Source organism: Tupaia chinensis, unplaced genomic scaffold, assembly GCF_000334495.1.
Source record: "Tupaia chinensis unplaced genomic scaffold, TupChi_1.0 Scaffold147185_1, whole genome shotgun sequence".
Classification (NCBI taxonomy): domain Eukaryota; kingdom Metazoa; phylum Chordata; class Mammalia; order Scandentia; family Tupaiidae; genus Tupaia; species Tupaia belangeri.
Genome location: NW_006207036.1, coordinates 47,400 through 62,798, shown reverse-complemented (window position 1 = coordinate 62,798; position 15,399 = coordinate 47,400). Strand labels below are relative to the sequence as shown.

Here is a 15,399-nt window from a genome sequence, read left to right as displayed (position 1 = left end):
TTTTGGAGAGGTTTTTGCTATAGGGCACGTGCGCTTGCTAGACAGACAGAGAGAGACAGAGAGATAGAAAGCAAGAAATCACCCCCCAGAGGGGATGGCCACGCCGCAATCCCTTCTCCTCCAGGGATCTTGAGCATGCATGCACACGCACCCGGGGTGAGTTTAAACCACCAGGTCCAGGACTTGAACCGCGGTTGAGTACATGGGAGTCCAGAGACATAGCCATTATGCTAACTGCTGGTCCCTGATATTTTTGATATACAGATGTTTTAAGTTGTTTATGTTGTCAAATTTATCAATCATTTCTTTATTTTCCCTTTGGTTTTATGTAATTCCATAGAAGGGCTTACTTGGTAAAAATTCATCCAGCACACTTATGATTTGTACATTTTTCCATGTGCATATTATATTCCAATAAAATTCACCAAAAATAGTAAAGGTCTTTTTTGGCATATATATATATTATATTATAATATAATATATATTATATATATATTATTCTGGTTATTTTATTATTTCACTCTTTTAAGTCTTTAATGCGTTTCCATATGTTCTTGGAAAGCAAACCAACCAAATACATTTTTCCAATAAATATATTATTCTGGTTATTTTATTATTTCACTCTTTTAAGTCTTTAATGAATTTCCATATGTTCTTGGAAAGCAAACCAACCAAATACATTTTTCCAAGTTACCAACAAATTACAACAAGATTATTTGTCTCTGAATATGGATAGATTAGTAACTATTTTATTCCCCCTGAGCCTCAGTGTCCACATTTGCAAGATGAATGAGATAGTTGATCTCTTGTCTCTGTGTCTTAAATTCTTTAATTTAGTAACATCAATGCTGGGGTGACTAGGATGACTTAAAGCCATAGTAAGAAGGAAATACCTGAACAAACCAATCAGGCATTTCATCTAACAAATCCAGAAGGACTTAAATAACCAACCTAGTAATGGTATTTGTGTTCATATTAGAAAAGTCTGTGATATTTAAAATGAAGAAAATAAGAGTAGAGAAGCTGTTCTTCCAGACAGCTTTCAGATAAATCATTAGAGAAGAACTTACAGGAGAAGCAAAACTAGCCATCTCAGCAGCAGGACAGTTCTCTACTCTGTGGATGAGTTGGCAGCATGACGGCACCGACTCCTTACTTTGGTAACAGGGTAACTAACCATCAGCCCTACAGCTCCTACACATCCATATATCCTCCATCTGCTCTCAATATCCATTTTGGAAGCATTCAGACTTGGAGAATTGTATTGGCATCATCATTTCCATGAAGTCAAATATCATCTGCCCTTGAGCTGCTCTTGTAATGAACACATTCAGTGAGTGAATTTGGGGACTGAAGTTTCTTGCTAGAGGGCATGCATGCTTGCCAGAGAGAGACAGTCAGATAGGGAAGAGAGGGTGCACATCCCCCATGGGGAGTGGTCACTCCTCAATTCCTTCTCCTCCATATCTCCCCCTCCCTGTAGAATTTTGGGCACACATGTACCTGTGCCCTGTAAGTTTCTCAAGTTGCCAGGTCCAGGACTCAAACCACATAGCCAGCCATGTGGAATCTAGCCACCTTAACTATCATGCCTTGGTGCCAGCTCACGAATGAAATTCTTAATTCCAAAAACTGAACTCAATGAGATTGAAATAGAAGCAAACAGAAGGTAATGTTACTCATTATCACTGAATCACTCTTTTTTTTTTTTTTTAGAAGTTTTTGCTATAGGGCGCATGTGCTCACCAGACAGACAGAGAGAGACAGAGAGACAGAAAGTGAGAAATCACCCCCCAGGGGGGATGGCCATGCCACAATCCCTTCTCCTCCATTCTCATCTCAGGATCTTGGGCACGCACGCACACGTGCCCGGCATGAGTTTAAGCCGCCAGGTCTGCGACTCGAGCCGTGGTCAACTACATGGGAGTCCAGCGACATAGCCATTACGCTAACTGCGGATCCCCTCACTCTTTTTTTTTTTTTTAATTGCTGGAAGGCATGTGAGCAGGCAAGGGAGAGACAAAAAGGAAGAAAGTATCCCTCAATAAGGCATACGCCTGCCATAATCCCTTCTCCATTTCTCCATCCTGTTGGGATCTTAGGCATACACACACACACACACACACGCATACACACACACAAATACACACATCCTGCATGCTTTTTTTTAAGTTGTTGGGGCCAGAATTCAAGCCACAGTCAATCGTGTAGGATCCAGCTTCCTTAACCACTAGGCTATAGAGCCATATCTAAACTACTCTTCATTGCAGTGCTTCTCCAGGTCTTCTAGTTGCAGGAGCATGCTTTAACCTCATCTTGTTGTGGAAAAACCAGGAGCTGGAAGAGAAATAGCACTCAGAGAGAGAGGAGAATTTTACGACCTTTATCACACTGGTGGACTCAGAGGAGCTAGTTCTCTAATCTCTAGGGCCCAGACAGGCAGACTTACACGTCTTTTACAGGGGCAGGTGAGGGAGATGGGATGGCCTTCTTTGGGAGGGTGCCTGAGGAGGGCTGCTAAAACACCGCACTGTTTCTTCTCTTCTGTGCAAAATCAAGCCCATGGGGGAAGTGCCTGGGTGATCTGGAACCAGGAGTCAACATATGAGAACTGATCAGGATGCCCTGGGTTGCCCATGATAAGCTGGTAGACTGCCCATACTGTAGGGAGGTAGAGGGTTTCCTCAGTGGGTCAGGTGGCTCAGAATGAAAGCCATTCAGTTTAACAAAGGGCCCTCAGTCTCTCAGGGCTCACTTTAACTCCATAGTCCTTGGAAAATCCCTTCTTAAAGTTACAGAACATGCATTCCAGGACAGTGGGTTTGGATTGTGATTTTCCCATATGCCCGTAGGACCTGGTGTCCAAGATATTACTGTCTTCTCTAACCTTAAAGGCCTGGATTTCCCAGAGGATCATCTGCACTGCAATTCTGAAATGAGCTGCCAAGGAGAGAGGTTGAAGACAAAAGGGTTGTTGACTTTGAATCTTGGCCCAAAGAACCAGGAGCAGCGTTGTCCTCTCAGGATCTCTCTTAAAGGGCCAGCGGGCCAAGCTGGGTAATCTCCCCATGTCAGGAGGGTAATTGGCGAGAGTCTCTCTGAGGAGAAATGCCATGTTTCTTTGGGGTCTATATTCTCAGTGTTCCCAGTGGCATGTGGGCTTATCTGGTGATGGTAAGTCATGACAGAAAAGGTGCACAAGGAGGAGGTTTCTAAAGTGGTCATTGACAAGTTGGGTTTGAATATTAAAGAGAGTCAGAGGACTAAGGGCCAGATGGCTGACCCCCTGACAGAGGGGGCAGTTTGCAGGTTGAGGCTTCAAAAATTTCAAGAAGGCCAAGACTTCTGGGAAGAGGACAGTCTGAACAACTGTAGAGAGGAACTTTTGCCTGAGTTGTTGAGGACAGAGGGACCTTCCTGACATAGATTCCTCTAACCTTAAGTCCCTTCTAATCCTACATTGCTCCCGTGTATGGTGTCATGACAAGGTTTGGGAGCCCACTCTCGCAAGGAGACTATTCAACTGTCCACCTGGTCATGTCCCTCACAGGAACCTTATGGAACCTCTTAGGTTTGGTAAAAAGATACAAATCCTCCGTCAAATCGAATGCACAGAGAGGGACTATATCCCCCAGCATTGATTTTGTCATCTGGCCATATAAGAAGTCCACAGAACTGCAGTTTAGGACCCACTCAGACTCCATAGCCAAAACCATGGAGCCACAAACACATTCACTCACCACTCACACAGTCATTCAGAAGTTATGCATTCCCTCTCCCCTCAGATGAACCCTGACTGACAGTCCTGTGACAGAAAGAAAGTTATTAGGTCTCCTTTTCTACCCTTTCAGGTCTGACAAGGGCTCCAGAGCCCCAGGGACTTACCCAATCCAGATGCTACAGATGAAGTTAGTCCTTCCCTCCAGGGAGTCCAACGTCTTGGTCATGTTGATCATAAGACAACCACCCTGAGCAAGGGATCCTAGCAAAAGGTGGGTGACATACCTATCTCTTCGAGTCAGAGCATTTACCTTGAGGAGCATTGCACTTATGGCCTGGTGGCTCAAAGGGCCAGTCTTATTTTACTTCCTGGCCAATGCACCAAAATGTCACAGAAAAACCAGGAGCCAGAACAGAAACAGCACTTGGAGAGATAGGAGAACTTTACTACCTTTATTATACTGATGGGTACAGAGGAGCTAGTGCTCTAATCTCTGGGCCCAGACCAGCAGGCTTACATGTCTTTTATAGTGGTAGGTGAGGGGGGTGGAGTGTCCAGAGTTAGAGCTAGTTGCTTAAGGGAAGTTTAGCAAGGGAGACATAGGTAGAGTTGCAAGGGAGGATGAGGCCCATGCTGGAGCTTCTGGCTTCAATCAACTGCTGCCCTCAAAATTTTCCATCTCAAGCTGAACTAGCACAAGCATTCTAAGACCTTTGGCTGCTGTCATCATTGCAAGGACCACCTATTGCTTCCTGGAGTAGAAATCAAGGATTCTGCAAATTTAAGGAGGCACCTATGGTGCCTCATGGTTATGAGGACTACTTATCATCATGGTAACCTGAGGCACTTAGTTAACTCTTTGATCCCCAGAATGTAGGACTCTAATAAATCAGTGTACTCCCCCTCAACTGGAACACCAAGTGCTCCAGGAATTCTGGATACCAATATTAAGGGCTATTCACACAACCCTTAACATTGTTGATAAGACAATCAATATTTACTGCTAAGGGTAGGGATCAGTAATGAATTCCACTTTCTATTCACTGCTGGGGACAGACTGCCATTATCAATCAACACTAATTTTCAATCTCTTTAATGTCAGGACATTTGTAAAAACTCCAGCATGCTTGGATATGTCCTTCTGCTGGGTCTCATTTTGAGTGAGAGAAGTCAGGAGTGAAAAAAATTTAAACAACTATCCACACCAATTCTGATCACTTAAATGTAGTCATGCCATTTTGACCATATTACACACAGAGATTTTAGAGTAAATCTTATTTTCTATTAAAGCTATTGGATCAAGGCTAATCTTTTGTAAGAGTGCAGAAAACTTGTCTGTCTTATTCCCTAACTTATCCCTAACATCTATATTAGTATTTATCACGTATTTGTTTGAAAAAAAATAATTATTTTTAAGTTATTTAATTTTTGAATAGGTAATGTATACACACAGTGCAAAATCCAAAAGATATAAAACAAGCTAGAGGACTGGAGGGAGGGGACTGCAGTATGTCTCTTTTTCTCTGCCTCTCTCACTGTCCATGGTGTGCACATGTGCTCTACCAGGAATAGAGAAAAAAAAGTTAATATATATAAAAGGATTTGGACAAAAATTTAGTTTTTCTCTCCTATTCTCCCAGCTTCCAGAAGAAACCACTATCTGTTTATTCCTGTATTTTTACAGAAATAATCTTATGCATTTAAATGTATAAAAATATATGTGCACACACACACACACAGATGATGGGATATGCTAGATAATTTTTTAAAATAAAGTATCATTTACTTAATTTGATTTATAATTATTATTACTTTTTAATTTGCTACAGTGCACGTGCACTCAACAGAGAAAGACACAAAGAGAGGAAAAGTGAGAAAGCAAGCCTCCAGGTCCAGTACTTGAACTGTGGTTGTCCATGTGGGAGTTCAGCACCTGAACTGGCCACCTGCTAGCCTCAATAGATTTTTTTTCTTTTTTAATGCTTATTCATTGTCATTATCTTATTTTATTTTTTTGAAGTTGACCAGAGAGAAAGAAGGAAAATGAGAAAGGAAGCTGCCAGGTCCGGGACTCCAACTGTTGTCAGCCATGGGAGTCCAGCTGTCCCAACCACCATGACACCTGCTAGCCCCAAGATGATGTTTTATATCTTGCTTTTTAGATGAACAAAGTATACTTTATATGTTGCTATTTCAGAAAGAGAAATATATTAGTAGTTTCATAAAAAGCTGCCTCAATTAAAGACATTTTTGTTTCTCATCTAGTCAAAATGAGAACTATTTCTGCCTTCCAATGAGAATTTTGAAAATTATAAACATGATTTTAAAACTAGAAATTAGTTTCTAAGGAGTAGGAATAAGAATTAATTCAGAAACCCCATGTTATCCTAGATTGAGGTATATATCTTATAATTCAAAAATCTCTCCAGAGGTCCTGTTTCAAATGGACTCAGGCCCCAACCTTTTAAATAGTACTAAGTGTGCTAGGAGAGAGGTTAGTCTCATTCTGAGATCATGAGTGTTAAAAGCCACATGTAGAAATCACCTACCTGGGAAAAATGAGAAAGAGTAGAGTCAAAAGAGCTGAGTCATAATGTGATCATTTGATCATCTGGATTCAGCTGTGCCAGAAGCAGAGTTGGGTCCACGGGGAGGTAAGTGAGGCATTCATTATGGTATAAAACTTAAGAAGATGCAAAACATTCAGCAATAAAGGAACTATTTGGCCCAGTCCCATAACATAGTGGTTAAGGAAGACAGATCCTGGACCAATGGATGGCATAATGGTTATGTAATTGGACTCCCACATAGTCAACTGTGGTTCAAGTCCCAGACCCGGCTGCTCAAAATTCATAGCAGGTATGTATGTGTGTGTGTGCCCAAAATCCTGAGAGGAGAATAGAGAATGGATTGTGGTATGGCCATCCTCCCTGGAGGATGATTTATCTCTGTCTCTCTGTCTCTCCAGCAAATGCACATACCCTATAGCAAAACAAACAAACAAACAAAAAAGCAGGAAGCCAGATCCCAGATGGCAGACCACAGTTTGAATCCTTGTCCTGGCAGCTTGAAAAACCCATTGGTCACTTGTCCATGCATGCTCCAAATCTTGTAGGGACAAGACAGAGAAAAACAGAGGAGAAGATGTTGTGATAGTGAGCACATCCATTTTGGTGGTGTCTTCTACCCCTCTCTGTATTTTCTAGTTTCCAAGGTCAAGATGACGTTGTAGCAATTGCACATAGTGTTTCAATAATGGTTTATTTTCTTAGCTCTGGGAATCTCCCTTTCACAGTCATCACACTACTCTACTAGAAACTGATAGCAGTTATTGTCTGTGGAAGAATTCTGGATGACTAGCAATCAGGCATAAGAAAAAAATTACTTCCAAAATTTTTTATGCTGAGGTTGAAGCCACATTACCTATTCCAGAAAAAAAAGTAAAATAGACTACTGTATTAGGCCAATCCTGTAGGAATTGTAGATAGTATTACCAGCATAATCAGGATTAACAATTCACTCAACTTGAAAAGTTCAGTCTCTAGGTCTCTCTCTGGCACAATACTTTCACAGCAATATCTTAGTTATACTACCTGCCACAAAAATATCTCTGAGTACCACTAAGAATGCCATCTATTCGTCCATCAAGACTATGATTTTTCAATATAGTTTTGGAGTCTATTATATGAATCTCACAATAAAGAGTGGGTATCTCTTATCCAAAATGCTTGGAACCAGAAGTATTTTTGCTTTCAGTTATTTTTTAATTTTGGAACATCTGCATATATATGAGATATCTTAAGGATAAGAGCAAGTCTAAATATTAAATTCATTATATAAAATTACTTGAAGGTACCTTTATATAATATTTTTGTATTATAGTATTTTTTATTGTGACCTGTCATATAAAGTCTTGTGTGGAATTTTTCACTTGAAGCATCCTGTTGACAACAAAAAAATTTTGGGTTTTGGAGCATTTTGGATTTCGAATTTTGGATTAGTGATGCTAAACCTGTACTTTCCTCCACAAGGCTGTCTAGGATTGCTAATTCCCCAGTCGGCCTCAATGCACTCTGTGAATACCAACCATCGTCCTAACATGCTGAGGCAAAATACAAAGTTTTTATAGGTCGGCATAAATTCCCAAAGACAGAGACTATTTGGCCCTTCATTTGGAAATCCCAAGAAATTAAATGGACAGCTATGCATATATATGCACTTACACTTCTAGCGAGAATATCTTAGTTTATTTTCTACTGCTATAACAGAATACCATAGACTCAATAATTTATACAGAATAGAAATTTAGGCAGGGTGCAGAACTGAGATCTGGCCACACTACCCTGTTCATGTTCGGTGCTCTTGATGCCACGGGGGCAATGGCGGCTTCCTGTGTCCTGCACGTGGGGAAGAAGATGCCTCTGATTGGTATAGGTACCTGGAAGAGTGAGCCTGGCCAGGAGAAAGCAGCTGTTAAGTATGTCCTTAGCATAGGTTATTGCCACACTGACTATGCCACCATCTACCACAATGAGACTGAGATTGGGGAGGTCCAGAAAGAGATCATGGGACCCTGCAAGGCAGTTCCTTGGGAGGGACTATTTGTGACATCCAAGCTGTGGAAAACCAAGCATCACCTCTACTATGTGGAGCCTGCCCTCTAGATGAGGCTTATTGACCTCCAACTGGAGTATCTGGACCTGTACCTGATGCACTGACCTTATGCCTTTAAGCAGGGAGACAATCCCTCCCCCCAAAAATGCCAGTGGGACTATAAACTTTGACTCCATTCATTACAAGGAGACCTGGAAGGCTGTGGAAGCACTGGTGGCCATGGGGCTGGTGCAGGCCCTGGGTCTATCAAATTTCAACAGCCTACTGGCTGTAGGTTGACATGTGTCCTCAGTGTGCCCAGCTGTCTGGCAGGGCAGATAGGGAATGTCACCCACACCTGGCATAGAAGGAGTTGATTACCCACTGTCAAGCACACTGCTTATAGTCCTTTGGGCTCTTCGGATCATGTTTTATGTGACCCCAGTGAGCCTGTCCTACTTGAGAAACCAGTAGCCCAGGTGTTGGCTGAAAAGTATGGCCAACACCTGGACTCCAGCTCAGATTCTGTTCAGGTGGCAGGTCCAGTGGAAAGTGATCTGCATCCCCAAAAGTGTCACTCCCTCTCATATCCTTCAGAACATCCAGGTGTTTGACTTCACTTTGAGCCCAGAAAAGATGAAGCAGCAGATGCCTTGAAAAAAAAAACAAAAAAAAAACTGGTGATATGGGGCCAGCAGATGGCATAGGGGTTACTTTGCTGGACTTTCCCATGGCCAGCCACGGTTGGGCTCTTCAACTTGTGGCTTCAAATTCACACCTGGAACCTGCTTTGCATGCCCAAGATCCTGAGAGAAGAATGGAGGAGAAGGGGGACTGCAGCAGACCATCCCCTCTGGGGTGTGATTTCTCACTTTCCCTCTCACTGTCTCTGTCTCACTCTCCTGCCAGTGAACATGCCCTAAGGCAAAAACCTCTTGAAAACAAAACAAACAAAAGAAACAAAAAAACACTGGCAATATATCCTGCCCATGCTTACAGTGGATGGGAAGAGGGTCCTAAGAGATGTAGGGCACCTTCTGTATCCCTTTTATGACCCATACTGAAACTACAGCTTTTTTACTTCCCTTTCAGCTCTCCTGCTATGAGATCCTGACAGCCCCACAAAGAAGGAGATAATAAAGCCACCAGAGCGGCCAAAAAAGGAAAAGATCAGAAATTTATTCTGCTCACAGTGCTGGAACCTGTGAGGTCCAAGACGGCAACATCATCTGGTGAGGGTTAGCCCATAGCAAAGGACTGAAGACTGTAGAGAGGGGACGAGACCGAGAGAATAGGATCTAACTTATTCTTTCATCAGGAGCCCACTCCTACAATAGCTAACATACTCTTATGACAATGGAAATAATCTATTCATGAAGGTTGAACCCTCACGGCCCAATCACTGCTTAAAGGCTTCACCTCTCAACACTGTTGGAGATTAAATTTCAACATGAGATTTGGCAAGATCATACATAACTTTAATCAGATTCTCCAACTGATTGATAACTACCAAAAAACATTTAAGGACCATGTAGTATCAAGCAGTGTAGATTTGTAACCCATCTCCACTCAACATTTACTGTTCTCATTTTTTCTAAGGAAATGAACCAATGACTGCCTGAGGGCTTTCTTTGGCTGTAGTAGTGTGATAGACCCCTAAGGGACAGATGGGGAACACTTGGGAGATAATACGTCCAATAACAGCCTTCAAACATTAAGTGGGAGTTGGTAAATAACTATCCCAGCTCCTCACCCCTCAGATGGGACAATACCAAGATCTACAGTATACAGTCTTCAAGGATCTCTCATTCAGATTGACATGATATCCACAGAGTCGATGTGCTCATTAACATACTCTTTATTAGCTTTTTGCTATGGTGTGTCACTTCCTTATTTCAGTACTCATGCTTCACAAGGTCACCTTCTAACCTGCCCTCAACTCTGTAACTCAAGGTCAGCTTCTGGGGGAACTCACCCCAAGCCTAACCACTACCCTATTGGATATCTTATGTATAGGTAATGCATCCTGGCTACCAGCTGGGTTATCTATACTTATGTCAACTAATTCTAAATTCAGAATTCCTGTTAAATGGGCCTGGTTCTATATTCATGTTGGGTAAATCCACGATTGTATTTCATTGGTCCTTCCTCTAATGTTAAATCAGACTATTTTGTATTCAAACTCACTCTACTCCATACCTCACTAGAGGTGGTTAACGGTGAAAATACATGACTTTAAATTTTTTATTTTATTTTCCCTTGTTGAGGAAAGTACAGATTTAACATCACTAATTCAAAATTTGAAATCCAAAATGCTCCAAAATCCAAAACATTTTTTATTGCCAACAGGATGCTTCAAGTGAAAAATTCTACATAGGACCTCATATAATAGGTCACAGTCAAAATGCTATAATACAAAAATATTTTATTTTAGGCTTTTGTTTCTAGCAGTTACTAAAAATTCTCAGGAGATTTTTGGGGCCTTGGGAGAGAAATAAAATGAGTGAAAAGGAGCCGATCTGGGATATCATGGGGGTAAATATTAAACCAATCTTCACTTTGTAGAAGATCACAACCTGTTTTGGTTTATTTGCTTTTTGACTTGGTTTGAGATCTTTTCTTCTTAATGCCTTTACTCAGCTTTTATCCTTCTTAAGAGATTAATTGGAGTCTTAGTAGCTGTTAAAGAAGTCAGACTCTGTAAACTGGAGGTATGTTGTTTGGCAGATAGATTTTTGCAGTTCTGTAGACCAAACCTAATTATCCATTTTGAGTTGTCATCGGAGTTTCTATTTGAGTTGCCAATGTTTGTCCATTTGATTTTTCTCCTGTCCATTAAGCAATTTTACTGCATGATAGAGCATCTACACAAAAAGAATTTCAGAAACCCAGCAGCCATGTGTTGAGCACCATATGGGATATGCTAAGATTAGTCGCCCAAAGACCATTCCTCTCCTTAGTCAAGCAGGTGGAAAGTGTATATTAGAATAACAAGTTCAAAAAAAGATTTCTAGAAATTCCTACCATGTTAACAGAGTGTAACATAAGCACATAAGCGATGAATGCATTTCTACTTGGTCATACTAGAGAATACCTAATCTCTATCTGAATTTTATTTAAAAAAAAGCTAAGCTGTTTTACTTTGTAACTAAATATTTTAAAATTCAATATTAAATATATTTAAATGTTCCTTCTTCATTTTTCTCAGTTGCTACAAAGGATAAACTGCCACCTACTCATTATCTCCTGCTAAATGTGACATTTGCCTGATTCACTGACACAGAAGAAATTAATTTCTCTTGCTGATACCTTCTATATTATTTTCCCTATTCCCTTATTACTTAGCAATAGCACTACCAGGGAAATTAAAAAAAAAACCTGTTTATTTTTCTATGTAATAAGGGTTACATCAGAATTAAATCATAGACCTGCTCCATAGCCTTGTGGTTAAGGGGTTAAGGTGCTGGATCCCACATAGTCAGCTGTACACTTGGAGTCCCAGACTCAGTGCCTGAGAAATACACCAGGCATGTGTGCATATGTACCCAAACTGTGAAAGGAGGGAGAGACGGAGGAGAATGGACTGTGATATGACCATTTGCTATGGGGGGGTGCTTTCTCCTCCCCCTCTGTCTCTCTCTGATAAGCACACATCCCCTCTAGCACACAGATACACAACAGTGAAATTATAATGTTTAACAGTGATAAGAATGCCTTTTAATAATAAGAGGAGCTCCTTAAACCTTCCGACATTTTTGAATAAGAAATGCTTAACTCACTTTTATTTAAGCTAAGACCATTCCTCTCCTTAGTCAAGCAGGTGGAAAGTGTATATTAGAATAACAAGTTCAAAAAAAGATTTCTAGAAATTCCTACCATGTTAACAGAGTGTAACATAAGCACATAAGCGATGAATGCATTTCTACTTGGTCATACTAGAGAATACCTAATCTCTATCTGAATTTTATTTAAAAAAAAGCTAAGCTGTTTTACTTTGTAACTAAATATTTTAAAATTCAATATTAAATATATTTAAATGTTCCTTCTTCATTTTTCTCAGTTGCTACAAAGGATAAACTGCCACCTACTCATTATCTCCTGCTAAATGTGACATTTGCCTGATTCACTGACACAGAAGAAATTAATTTCTCTTGCTGATACCTTCTATATTATTTTCCCTATTCCCTTATTACTTAGCAATAGCACTACCAGGGAAATTAAAAAAAAAACCTGTTTATTTTTCTATGTAATAAGGGTTACATCAGAATTAAATCATAGACCTGCTCCATAGCCTTGTGGTTAAGGGGTTAAGGTGCTGGATCCCACATAGTCAGCTGTACACTTGGAGTCCCAGACTCAGTGCCTGAGAAATACACCAGGCATGTGTGCATATGTACCCAAACTGTGAAAGGAGGGAGAGACGGAGGAGAATGGACTGTGATATGACCATTTGCTATGGGGGGGTGCTTTCTCCTCCCCCTCTGTCTCTCTCTGATAAGCACACATCCCCTCTAGCACACAGATACACAACAGTGAAATTATAATGTTTAACAGTGATAAGAATGCCTTTTAATAATAAGAGGAGCTCCTTAAACCTTCCGACATTTTTGAATAAGAAATGCTTAACTCACTTTTATTTAAGCTTATTTATTTACTAGCCCCCAGCCCCAGCCAGCTCAGATCACAGGAGTGTATACATATGCACCCAATACGGCACAAGAAGGCTCTGGGACATAAGTCCAGGGCCTTCCTATGTAAGTTCAGTGTGTTCCTGCTGCACCACAGTCTGGACCTTTAACTTACTTTTAAACCTGTCAAGGTAAGAACAGGTAAGAGTATCTACATAGCATGCCATTTGCACAATAGTTAAGTTCTTTCTTTATCAGAAATTGACAGATTTTCTAGTCCTTTAGAACTTGAATTGTAAGTGGGATAATAATTCTCACAACCAGCAGTCATAAATTAAATCAACAGACTAATGAATGGCTGTCCTAGCTAGGAAGTCACTTGGTATCCAAAACACAGCCTTTCCCTGCCCATTTCCACTGTTTCTGGGTATCTCTTCTACTCTATTTCCTTCTTTGTTCTACTATTGAATAGCAGACTTCATTGCTAGTACCTTCCCAAACCCATTCATAACCATCGTAGTTGCCAGGGGTCTGTGGTTCCCAAGCTTCTCATTCTTGCTGATTTCCCATATCTGCTACTCACCCTTTCAACTCTAATCAAGATCTTTCATTCCAGCTTTTCACTCCATTCCCACCAGCATCTATCCATGTTGTGGCACTTACTCCAACCAGAAACAACTGCCAATTCTCCCTCATGCTTCTTTAAATGAAAATGTAGCCTCTTCTCCCTAAGAATATAAGAGTTCCACTTCACAGAGTCTGCAACTTGTCCTTGCACAATCTATGTAATACTGGGAAGAGAGTAGTGTTGGAAAAAAAAAAAAAAGTCTTGGCTCTTAATTCTGTGTGTGAACAAGACAGGATGTTTTATAGGAATCCCAAGTTAGCCGGTGAATTTAAGTTTCCATAGAAACATTCTTATGAAAGACATTTCATCCTGCTATATCAGAACACTATAGGCTAAAGGGGTATTAGTGGGCTTCCTTGGGAAACTAAACACATTTGCAACATGTTTTCTATGGGAAGATATATTTAAATTTACAAGCAATATAACAAACAAACAAATTCCTCAAAGGAGTGCAATCTAGGTTCCAAAATCTAGATCTCCAGCCAGGTTGTCTTTATTTCTGGAATCTCCCTTGGATGTCCCCCAGGCACTAAAAACCTAACATTTGCACTCCACTAAACCTGCTTGTCCACTATTCCCTGTTTAGCTAATAGCACCCTTAGCCACTGGTTCCCCAAATCCAGGAATCTGAGACAGCTTCGTTTGTTTACTGTTTCTCACTGACTACATCCAGCAGGCTCAAAGCTTCCTTGTCCTTGCTGCTACAACTTGAGTTAAAACCTCCTCAGCTTGCTTATTTACTTACTTACTTAATTAATTAATTAGGTTTACTTATCTCTTTTGTGAGAGAGAGTGAGAGAAGCACCCTCAACAGGGTCTCACACTGTGATTTCTCCCTGCCCTGCCACCAGCCCACCAGGTTCATGGGTGCACAGTCTAGACATGTACATATAGAACAGAGATCCAAACCCGTGATCTTCCATATTGATCCAGTATCACTTGAGGAAAGTGTCACTGTTATGCCACCAAGTTGACCCCCCACAAGCTTTTATGGTGACTAGGACAATAATTTCTTTGATAATTTCCTTGCTTTTGTTTCTTTCTAACCTCTCTAGATCTGTCCTTGCCACTGCGCTAGAGTTTTATTTAAAAGAAATCCTTTCTAGATAGAATTATGATAGGCCCCTGTTTAAAATGAAAGGGAACCACATACATACACGCATCTTGGATTTTTTTTTTTTCCCTGCTGAATCAGCAAAGCTGACTTCAGAAGAATACAGCTTTTTGCCTACTCTGCCACACTGGAGCACCTGAACAATATAATTGAGTCTTTATTTTTTTAAATAATTATTTATTTAATTTTATTTATCATTGTTATTATTATTATTTTTAATTTGCTACAGGGCACGTGCACTCACCAGAGAGAGACAGAGAGAAAGTGGAAAAGCAAACCACTAGGTCCAGAATTTGAACTGTAGTCAGCCATATGGGAGTCTGGTGCCTTAACCACAATGCCACCTCCTGGCCCCATAACTGAGCCTTTTGCCTGCAGCAACTCATAGGGAGTCTTGAATGTGAGCCCTGCAATAAGGCCAGAGAACAGATCATTCTAAATGCACGCTTTAGTTTTCCACAAACTTTTTGAAGTCCTCTTATGTAAAGAGTATCCATTTCTTGGATTTAAGTGGGGACTCCTGGTATAGAAGTAATTCACTGATGGGACCAGCAGATGCCGTAATGGTTACTTTGCTGGACTCCCACATGGTCAACTGTGGTTGGAGTCTTGGACTCGGTAGCTTGAAAATAACACTGAGCGTGTGTGCATGTGCAGCCAAAACCCCAGGAGGAGAATGGAGAAGAAGGGATTGTGGTATGGCCATCCCCTCCTG

General features: G+C 40.8%; 1 pseudogene; it reads left to right on the top strand.

The window, feature by feature from the left end:
- Positions 1-8,100: 8,100 nt before the first annotated feature.
- Positions 8,101-9,378, top strand: LOC102491190 (alcohol dehydrogenase [NADP(+)]-like; annotated as a pseudogene).
- The last annotated feature ends 6,021 nt before the right edge of the window (positions 9,379-15,399 follow it).